The sequence below is a fragment of the Coturnix japonica genome, chromosome 8, assembly GCF_001577835.2.
Source record: "Coturnix japonica isolate 7356 chromosome 8, Coturnix japonica 2.1, whole genome shotgun sequence".
In the NCBI taxonomy this organism is placed as follows: domain Eukaryota; kingdom Metazoa; phylum Chordata; class Aves; order Galliformes; family Phasianidae; genus Coturnix; species Coturnix japonica.
In genome coordinates, this window is record NC_029523.1 from 8,774,268 (window position 1) to 8,785,726 (window position 11,459).

Sequence of the window (11,459 nt, forward strand, 5' to 3'; positions counted from 1 at the left end):
TCTACTGCTGCTACCCCCTCCTTTAATTCAAGCTGAAACTCATCTGTGGTTCAGACAGAGCCTTAAACATTAAGACACAGTCAGTCATAGCAAGATGGTGATTAACAAAGAATGCAGAAAATCACAAATCCAGATGCACTCAAACCAGTCTGGTAGGCTCATTCATGCTACCTCAAACCTGGGGCTGCTCTTTCTAGAAGCAGTTCATGAGCATCTTTCATTTCCCCATTTCTAGAATTAGCCTGAAAGCAATTTCTACTGCTTAAGAGAAACTGAGTGCTCAATCAAATCACAGGTACAAAGAACTGAGGTTCTGCATTTATCTGTAGGCTTGCTATAGGCCAATAATTCACATCTCTATATCATGTCATACGCCTGAGCTGTGCTACAGTGGAGAAGCTACAGTGAGCCATAGCACTTCCACACTGCAATAAGAATTTACATTAGTCAAAGAATGCCTACTCCTTTACAGATAATTTTTTCTCCAGAGTCTTTGTACACTTAAATTTTCAGAACAGTCTTACAGAATAGGATTTTGTAGTTTTGGAGTTTGAAGATTTTGTGAATGTTTGAAAGTAGATGATGTCCACATCCTCTGCTCATCAGCACCACAGTACAAAGAAGGACAAACAGAAGACCAAAAGCAGAGAAAGCTCAGTTGCAGCATGGCCTCCTCCATCCTCATCATCAATGCTATGTGCAGACCAGCATTAAGAATCATAGCCCCAATTGTAAAAAATGGAAATTGAAAAATATTAAGCACCCCTTAGGGTATTTCACATGTAAGAGTGGAAGAAACTAGCCCCAAATTACTTGCACAAAATTACTGTGGTAGATGCAGAACAGCAACTGCACATTTCAGACTCTCAAAATGGCTCTAGCATGCTTTTCATTTAGGAGGATTTTTTTTTCACTGTCTCTTGGAAACTGTATCAAGCTCTGAAGATTCAAATGTGGCAATCTATATTCTCTCCATTCTTTCCAAATTCTATAACTAAGGCCAGTTGTATAGAAAACTTGAATTTCAGCTGTTTGTAAACAGTATTGTGCCAACAAAAGTGAATATACCCAAGTGCATTACTCAGGAATATAAAAAGAAATGTATTTTTAAAGACGCATGTTTCTAAACTGAAATTTTCTAATCTTCTTTAAAGGACAAAAGGTACCTTTGTGATACACAATTTAAATTAAAAATTGGATCCAAGAGAAAGTGATATTATTGTATTAATAAATATTTTACAATCTTCATGGCAGCTCGTCATCTTACTACTGTCTCAAACTTGCAGCACTGCTGAAATGGTTTTCCTACAAATATATTTACAGCGTAGAGATTGAAATAAGAAAGAAAAAGTCACCTACATCTTTTCAACATTAACTTATGACTAAGCTTTTGAGAATATTTTCTGTCATCAAGGTCAAAACATATGCATACAGCTGAACAGTGACTGAAAGCAAACATCCTGGCATAATATTAAGCATAGCAATCATGTAAACAGCCAATAAAAAGTAGATATTCTTTATCTCATTGTTCTTAAACATTTATATGTCATAATTGGAGGTCTGCACTGCTGTTGCTGAAGCAGAGACATTGCTCTGTCCTGAACAGAGCTACTGATAGTTGCCAGAGGGGCACTGAGATATCTTTTTTGTTCTGTCCTTCTTCAGCAACAAGCATAGTGCTCATTTGTGATTTGAGAGGAACTCAAGTGCTCCATTTCTCTAAAACACACAGAAATGTTTTCAGGAAATCCAAGACTGTGCATCTCCTGAACCAGTTTTTTATGATCTCCTCATACAGACAGTATTAAAAACCTAACATTCTAAATTCCAGCCTACTTAAAATGGTAGGTGCTTCAAGTATTTTTGTGATAGTGAAAAATCATTTATGTTGTATAACATCATGTTAGAAAGCTTATTTACAGATGTTGATGGCTATTTTAATAAGGCATGTAATTTAATGAGGCATTTACTCTCCTTCATGAAAGAGTAATTGAAATGTTAATTTAAATTGGATTGGACAGAACCAAAAACTGGCTAATTGAATGTAAACCAATGATAGTAGGGACTAGCATTATGCCAGGCTGACATTTTTTGCAATAACAAGGGAATCGTGATCATTTCTATTCTTCAATATTTTCCTAAATGAGCTGGAAGAATGAGAAATAACATATTAAGAAAGATGGCAAATGTTTCTATATTGGGAGGCAAAAAGAGAAGTGAAGCGAAACAAGGAGGAAAAACAAGGAAAAGAAAAAAAGGGAAGGGACGGGAAAAAGCAAAGCAAGGAAATTACCTTATTTGAACATGACTAAAAGACATAGTGAATAATAAAGTATGTATCCCCCAACTAAAGGAGGAAGTAGGGAAGAAGTAGTAAGGAAAAAAAGCATCTGTTAATAATGGCAACCTAGTTAGAGATGTCTGGAAATACAAAGTTGGACATAGGTATATGCATAGAATAAAAAGTGCACACAAGAATCACAGGCCCGCTTAGTGTAGGAATACCTGTTATCCAAGACACTGTCTAGAGCTGATGTCCATGAGCAGTGTGGAGGAATTACAACTGAAGAAAAACATGGGAGTACACTGACCAGCTGAGATGCTTGCACGTGTAAAGATAACAAGTCATATGCCCAGGTGATGTCTAAAAAGGAGCCTATGGGATCAAAATACATCCATCCAGTTAAGAGAACTAGTCTTCATGAGCCCACATATCATTTTTTTTCAGGTCAGTCAACAGCTGGTCCTTTATGCCAGTGGAAGGTGGGCGCTAATATAAAATACTACAATAATAGACTGAAGTTACTATTAAAAACACATGATCTGGGTCTGTGAAAGGAAAATGAGTCATTCAGCATGGTGAGCTGAACCGTATGATTACTGGAGAAAGAATAAAAAATGAGAAGAGATTAATGGGCTGAATATCTATAAAATCTGCGTGAAAGTCTTCTAAAGGAACACTGGAAACTTAAAGAAGGATTAAAGAGGCCCTAGAAAATGGGCGGTCCTTTCGATCAGAAATGGGCTAGCTTGCATAATAGATACACCTTCCATCTATAAATTATGATTTAATATTAAACAAGTTAAAAAAGAAAATTCAAACATCTTCCTCTATTTTCTGTTGCTGGCATCTCAACAAACAAATGAGTTTTATAAATTATATTCCTCTTTAACTGTAATTTTCAGCAAAAGCATTGCTTTATCCTCCTCGTTTTTGAAGCTGACATGTTATTAACATCATACTTTAAGTTTAATTGTCATTGGAGGAAATTGAATTGATAAAACAGAAATAGAAAGTGTCCAAAAATGAAAAAGTAAAATAATAGCATCAAAGCATATTAGCAATAAATTTTAATCAAGAGTATGTCGCTTCCCATTGAGCAAAAACAGACATGCTATGCTATTTGCAATTACTGACACAATATAGCCCAAGTTACAGAAAAACTGGTTATCATCAGTTGAACTTTCAACTAAAATCATTGGAAAGAAGCAGGATGAAATGAAATTGAAATGGGGGAAGTCAAGGCAAAGGAGTGCAGAGCAGTGTTCAAGTCCAAGAAACAAATTGTTAAAAGAAGGTATGCTGCAAAAGGTGTGTTAAAGGCCTGAAAAAAGTCTGTCTGCATCAAGTAAACTGATTTCTTTCCAGCAGCTTAAGGCACCTGGTCTGCCCTAAGACAGGCATACTAATTTGCCTTTGTGAGGCTTACTTCTAATGAGCACATCCAGTCAACCATGAGAAGTGGAATACCCTGAGACATATAATCCAGTCAGCAATGACCTTCCTACCTGGGGTACCAACCATCTAAATTTGTCCATAGCTTAAAAACCCATCACAAAAGAAGAGAGAGCTGCATAGAGAGCTCAGCTTTGCCACAACAATAGAATCTGTCATAGTATACTGACAACACACCTGAAAGCTGCTACTGACTCCTACTAGATCAGAATCTGTTTCCTTAGTCTGCACTTTATTATTCCAGTAACATGGGAAAGATACTCAAGGATATCTGGAGAATTCCAATTGCAGATTATTAATCAAGAGCCAGGCCTCTTGCCCACACAACACAGATGATTTGTGTCTAATAACTGTAACATGAAGAAACTACCAGAGATACTAGTATTAAATTGCAAACAAGGGTTACAAAAATAATCTCAGAATCTGTAAAATGCTGTTGGAATATATTAACAGTTTGCATGTTGAACTCCAACATTTGGAGAGAAGATGTGGCAAACACTAACGCAGCAAAGCAAAGGATGTTCTGCCCTTACCATCTAACAACCTAATGGTAAGATTTTAGGAATGGTGGAACAAAACACGTATTACCACTAAGGATTCCATGATCTCAGCAGAAATAAATCATATTTCACTGTGGAACTGAGGAATATTATTTTAACACTTCTCAAGTTTTGACACCTATAGCATCACTCTGACAGTCAAAGCTCTCCTGATGCATGAGAATTAAACCAACGAAAAATGTTCACTATCCCTCAAGACATCCTTCCTATAAAATCCTGTGCAGTAAAGCATGTTCTGACACCATCTAAGTTTATGTCTAGATACAGAGATTTTGAACAGCATCTATATAGTCAATCCAGACATCATATAACATCAAATTTTCATGTTCTTAATTATATTCTTTTGAATGACACATTTCTAGTATTTACTCAAAAATAATAACTCACACTTGTACTCAAAATCCTGTCACCTAAACTCACATGTGCTTACACACTGACAAGTACAAAACAATGAACATGGCCTACTATCTTAGTGTCATCTAACTGTTTTGCTCTGCTATCTGCTCTCTATGTGAAAAAGTTTTATCAATTAAAGGAAAGGAGCTGTCTGCACTGGATTACAGTAGAGTCCCAACATCAAACCTAAGAGATCTGATGGAGAACTGCATATTTTTCTTATTCTGAAAATGTTAGAACAATCTCTCCTTTGTCAGACTTCATCAAATACTCTTTGCATTCTTTCCTGTATCTATTCGCTATGCAGTTAAAATATCTAATTAATAAAATAAGTTTTAAAAAAAAGTTAATAATGGCATTCTAAAACTGCTGATTAAAAGCACAAATATCCCTTCTTAGGTTGAATGGCTCACTGTATTTCTCAAGGCAAATAAGAATACTGAGATCCAAAGCAATACATTCTCAGTGACTACCATTCCTTGTCTTGTGATTGCCTTGACACAGCAGATAAATTTAAAGGGCCTTCTGTCCAATTTGAGGCATATGAATGTGAAGAGCACAGTGATAATAAAACCAATTGACTCAAACTGACTCTGCTTCTGGAAGTGACTACAGGTGATATTCTTTCTTCTGCTTAATGCTTCTCTAATGAAGAAAAGCAGATTATGTCATAGTATCAAGGTCAGTAATTAAAAAAGAATTAAAAATAATCTACAGATACCTAGAAATAGAGCTTAAATATATGTGTCATAAACTGATTAGCTGTAAGTTGCTGTGAGGTAATGTAATTCAGCAACAATACATTCCGAGGTACAAGGGTTCATTCAAACACTGTACCAACGCATTAATTAAATAAGTTCATCCTAAACAAAATGATACAATTTATTCTTCTGCTGAAGAATACATCTAAAAATGACACTGAAATTAATGCAAACAAAACTAAGAGCAAATAGCAGATGACAAGACAGTACAGAAATTTGCAGCAAGAAAAAAAATAAAAAGAATAAAGCACAAAACCAATGCAAAACAAAAGCAAGAAAGATAGCTTATTAACAGAAACACCCCAAAATAAAGGCTAATGAACAGTGAAAAGCTTTTATCTTTACCCTACAGTGAAATCAACTTTAAAACACCTCTTGCAGAAGAAAGGACTGCAGCTGTGGCAATCCCACTTCACATTAAATTCTCTCTTTCAAAAATTCTTGACTCCCCAAGGCAACTCATCTCAAATTATGGCTAATGTAAAAGTCAATGAATTTGAAAGGGACGTTCTTTTTTCATCAGGATAAGTCAAAGACAAAGTCTCAAGGGAAAAAAATATTCTGACCCATTGCATATGAGAAGGTCTCATGCATATTCAAGCAAATGCTGTATCACAGCTTACACCTTCAGGAGATGTATTTGGAACAGACAACATTCTTACTGCGTTTCAGTCTTTCCATAATCCTATGACTGAAAGCTAAGTGAAGATCAAAAATTATCCATATAACTTCTCAGCTGAGGATGCTTTAACTTCAGTTAATGCATATCGTATCTGAATAAGACATTTACATCTTGGGGCCCCGTAGGAGTTTGTGGAGATAATGATTAAGAGAGCTCTGGAGATACCACACTGGAGTGTCAAATCTGTAAGAAAAAAAGGAGAAAATACTTCATTCTAGATCTGTAGTAGGGAAATTGCATGGAAATACTGGAGCACAAAAAGTGTTGAGCAAGTACACAAGAACTGCTAAGACGACAACAGCCGAAGCAGCTGAAGCAGAACCATGGAATGGGGATGTGATGAAGCGTCTTGCCGAGTGCCCCATGACAACATGATTTATGCAAGGGAGGACTCTGGGAGTGGGAAGGGTCATGGGGGCGTGGGGTTGCGCTATTGGGTGTACAAGATGACCCTGTGTGGAAGACATTGCTGGTATATAAACTGTGTGACACAGCAGTAAATTGAGAGCAAGCTCCGTGGCATCCGTGTATGTGTCTCTCTCCCCAGACAGGGTCTGGCCTAGGGTCATTTGTCGGAGTCGACACAAAGTCAGTATTACCTCTCTTTAATAAAACTTCAGTACTTTTAAAGGCTGCACTATTGGGATATTAGCTCTAAGTGTCTGGAATTCAGCTTGGATTTCAAAACATTTGTGAGGACTCATGGTTTTGACCTTCATACCCTAATGTAAATATTGTCTCAGATATGCCGGTTCCCATGTTCACATCCCTGAAGTTTTAGCAGAACACAAGGTTTTCATTCACTGTTGGTCACAATCTGCTGCAAGTCACTCTTTCCTGTAACAGTCCTTCTGCCCCTTCCTACTTTCAGAAGGCTGCAAATTGAGTTGAAACTAAAGCTCAATAAAATCCAGTATTGGTGTATAAATCCACAGCCTACTGAATAGAGAGCAGTTTGAAAACAATTAATCATCATTTTTAGAGTCTTCTGGAAGCAGGAAATGAGTTCATTTTACGTGTGGAATGTAAGATTTCCTATTTATTCTTGTTTAATTTTTCATCCCTCTAGCTGAGGTCCCCTGAGTCTAAAACAAAGTTTTTTACACTTTTTGATGCTCCAGTATATCACCATCTGGGGATGAAAATTTCTACCAAGTCTTCTAAATGATTTTGCTCTGTACTGCAACATTTTTACTACATGAGTTGAGTGCTGAAAGGAGTTTGGCCAGCTTGTACAATTATAGCAATGTAGCATAGTGCTCTTTACCATGCGGATATGAGAAAAATCAGATATCACAATAAAACTCTGCAGACCACTCCATCAGGCCAGCTTGAACTGCTGTCTTCATCTCCACAAACCTCTTTTAAAATCTCTTCTTATTTCTGTCATCAGCTGGAGCGAGTATTGAAAGCCAACACCTTCCTAGACACCACAAGCTGTGAGAGCTGTATTGGTCACCAGCTCTGGCAATGCCAGGTCTCCTCACTCAAGCAGAAAGGTGCCCATCTGAGTTAGCCCAGGGACACAAGATATTTCATTTACAAGGCAATTTTTCCATTTTTTTAGCCTGTTGGTTTGTTTGAATACTGCCATTGCTTGCGTAAAAACTGTATGCTTCACAGTCAGTGGGAATTTAATGAGCTCTCTCTAAGGACTGAATTTCCTTAACTTTCATGATGGGACATGTCTGTTCTTCCTTGGCCCATGTCTGTGTTCGCTGAAATCAATAGAAGCTGGCCCAAACTGTTTCAGTAAAACTTCAGAGGAATTATTGCAGGAGAGCTTGATTACTTGTGAAACTTTATTTCAGTCATTCATTAGTTCATATGCATTTTTCTTAAAAATCAGATAACCACATCCAGTATACAGAGATATGGAACAAATCCCAACAGTCTTAATAAAGAAAGAGAAAAAAAGAAAGGAAGAAAGAAGAAAAGAGAGGAAAAAACAAGGAAGAAAAAAAGAAAAAGAAAAATATTTTTAAAAAGGATGGAAAGAAAAGGTAAGAAATGAAAAGGAAAGAGAAAGAAAGGAATGAAAGGAGGATAACTTTAAAAACAAATGAGCTCTGCTTAATTAAGTTACCAGGGAAAAAAAGTACAGAAACCGGGGTGAACATCAGTTTTGTTCAGACACAGTATGAACAAATCACATAACTGCTAGTAATCATATAGATGCTAACTAGAAGGACACCATACACGAGAAAATCAATTTATTCTTTTACTCATCAGTTAGTGTTAGCTACTCTCCCCTTCTATCATTGCTTCTCAAAACTTTGTTGTCCAGTGTCAGCAGAGCACTGCCTATTTCCCTTTCAAACTCTCGCCTTTACCTGTGCACCTTATGCAACAGCTCCAAAAACCACTGTGATCAGTTTAATGATATTTCTGCACCTGCAGTGCAGTTCTTTCACAATTTTTTTCTATCTAACGATCCAAAAGTACTGACCTACAAATTCAGAATGAATCTTTATAGAAGGGACACAAGATGTCACAAACCACGATGGCACTGCATCCAAATCTATCCTTCTGTTTCCATAAGCCAACAAATGACAGCATTTTGACCATGTAGAAGTTAACCTGTCCATCTCTGGAGACCCCTGAAAAATTGCCTTACCCAGCTGACACAAAGAGTAGCATAATTTCAATTTTCTTTTCAAGAAACGAGCAAAAAATATTATGAAAACACATAAAGAGAGTATAACACCAAATTTAATGTATTGTCGCCATCACTTTGGAAATGAAATAGTCCAAGGGCAGAAAATGACAAGTTTAAACATTCCCAGTACGCCTTTACACAGTTTTTTTTCATAGGGGTTGAGGCCTGAAAAGTTGATTCAGATTGTCCAGATACAGTCCTGAAGGGGAAGGAAAAAGATATGTATTTATTCCTTGCAAGTACAAAAGAGTTTGGATTTCTTCCTCTGAACAGTTTTGATTCTTGTCTTCTCTAAAAGCATGAATGCTTTGGCATAGCCTCCGATGCATTTGTGTGCAGAGAGACTACTGCTACTTCCCCCAGTAGACAAGAAGAATTAGCATTTTGATGATACCTTTAGTATATCTTCAAGCTTTCAAAAGGGAGGATTTCAGTGTTTCGCAGTCATGAAGCTAGGATGATGCCACCTCCAGGATCATCAACTTGCCTCATCTCTGCTGAGAGCATAACTGGGTCTTCTTAACCTCATAGTGAGCCATGGGCAGGGATTTCATGAAGGTGACAAAGGTAATTAGGAAGTGTTAGTGCTCTCTGTGTTATCTTTGCAGATGACATGCATATATTAAATCATCTGTTACAGATTTGATTTACTTACAAAGGGAGATACCATCTTTTTGTCAGAAAATTTATACATTTTTGTAGAAGTCTGGTTTTCATTCAATTACAAATTTCCTGTCAACTTCCATGGGATCAGGAGTTTAGCTTTATGTAAAATGAAAGTGATTATTACCAAGCAGAACAGGATGGTATTCTGAATGGATTACAGTGAGCGCCACATTCATTTTTGTAGATGAAAAGTAATTATTGCTTTAGGAGTGAAACACTGATCTGTGCATAGTTTTAATATTAAAAAAACATAGATTTTAAGATAAATTCGATAGGAAAAAAAAATGTGGTAGGAAAAATGAGCTAATCCTAATATTACCACAGGGTTAATGTTCAGACATGTATCTGCATATACTGCAGCAGAACAGGCTGAGACGACTAAATACCTTAGGAGACAGCTCTGCAATATGCTGAAGTCAGATATGAGGCAGAGTCTGGAAATAATAAGAAGAAGTAATAGGTTTTATCTTTCAAATTACTTTAGGACTTGTAGCTTCCATAAAGAGTAAGTACTTATTTTATTTTTTCTAGGTAAGACCATTTAAAGCAATTGACCCTGGTAAGACTGTAGATTTCTGCTACGATCAACTTCCAGGGTCCAGACTCAAAGCAATTGAACTTCAAGATTCAGTTTCACCTATTACAAAGTTAAAGAGAATCTTCAAAGGAGAAATCACTGATCATGAGCAGGAGTGTGAAAACCACATTATTCCATGTCCTCTGATCAAGGTTTTGTGAGGCTCAGAGGTGAGCGTTTTTATTGGATGTATGATATGTCTGTGAAATGAAATCAAAGGAAATCAAGAACAATAAATATGCCTTATAGTAGTACTATAGGTGAAAATTACTCTACTCTTGGGGGTTTTTTAAGTTCACTAATTCAGGTTTATTCTTTAGGAGCACATTGCCTGAAGAAAAGCTATATCTATGCCTGTGCAATTTGCAGCTGAATTATGGTGCTCGAAATGGGCTCCAATATTTGCTTGCAGGAGAGATCACATACTGGCCAGAAGTTTGAAACCACTAAATTTATATTTTGGCAATCCATATCTTGGGCGTAGGAAGGATGCTGAGCCTGGGAGTAGCATTTACCTACTCTTCATACCAGCCAAGTGCCAAACATGGTGGTTTCTTCATGAGCTTACTTGGACCTGAATATACTTCGTTTTCAGTAGCTGAACTGAAGATATCAAGGGAAGAAAGTAAATAAAATATATTTTTAAAAGGAAAAATAATTGAAAATATGACAGTCAAGAAATATGCATTGAAAATTGGGAGCTGCAAATGTAGAAGTGCTGTATTTGTCACATTCTTATCCCTCTGAAACCTTTGTAGTCTTATGCTCAAAGAGTACAATTTTCTGATATAAAATATATATATATATTTTCATTTTTATATGAGTAAAGTACAAAAAATAAATAGAGGATTTGTTGTTTTTAAATTTAGGATTTAATTTAGGATTTTTTATTTTTTTTTTGGTCTTGATTTGTTTTTTCAGACTGGCCCACAAAAGGGAAGGGGAAAAAAAAAAAAAAGAAAAAAAAAACAAGGAGAACTTAGAATTTTATCTAAGACCAAAACAACATAAGTGGTACCATATTTCCTTCCTCATCTGAAGATGAAATTCTGCATTGTTTGTAACTCGCCCATTTTCACAAGAAATTCTTCACAAATTTTTAGTTGATTTTTCTCTTTCTTACTCTTCAAAATACCTTTCTTTATTCACCTTGTAGAATAAATGGAGTGTAGCTTGAAATTCAGGTCATACAATTGAAGCAGAAGGTTTTGTATGAAATCAAACTTTTTGAACCAAATTCCTCAGTATCTAGCTAGCTTCACACACACATATATATACATGAAAATAGAGATGGAAGTTCAGGGGAACCTCTCTAACTATTTTTTCCAACCCCTACAAGCCCCTCTCATACCAAAAGAGCAAAGCTTCAAACAATTTCTGTCCTTTTCCTGTAAGTCTTTCATTTCTTAGTATTTCACACAG

General features: G+C 36.3%; 1 long non-coding RNA gene across 1 annotated transcript in view; it reads right to left on the bottom strand.

The window, feature by feature from the left end:
* Positions 1-1,415: 1,415 nt before the first annotated feature.
* Positions 1,416-11,459, bottom strand: part of LOC107317316 — a 35,083-nt gene continuing 25,039 nt past the window's right edge. Inside the window, exon 4 of the long non-coding RNA XR_004308212.1 lies at positions 1,416-6,318. This is a non-coding gene — a long non-coding RNA (uncharacterized LOC107317316). The remainder of the gene's footprint in view (positions 6,319-11,459) is intronic.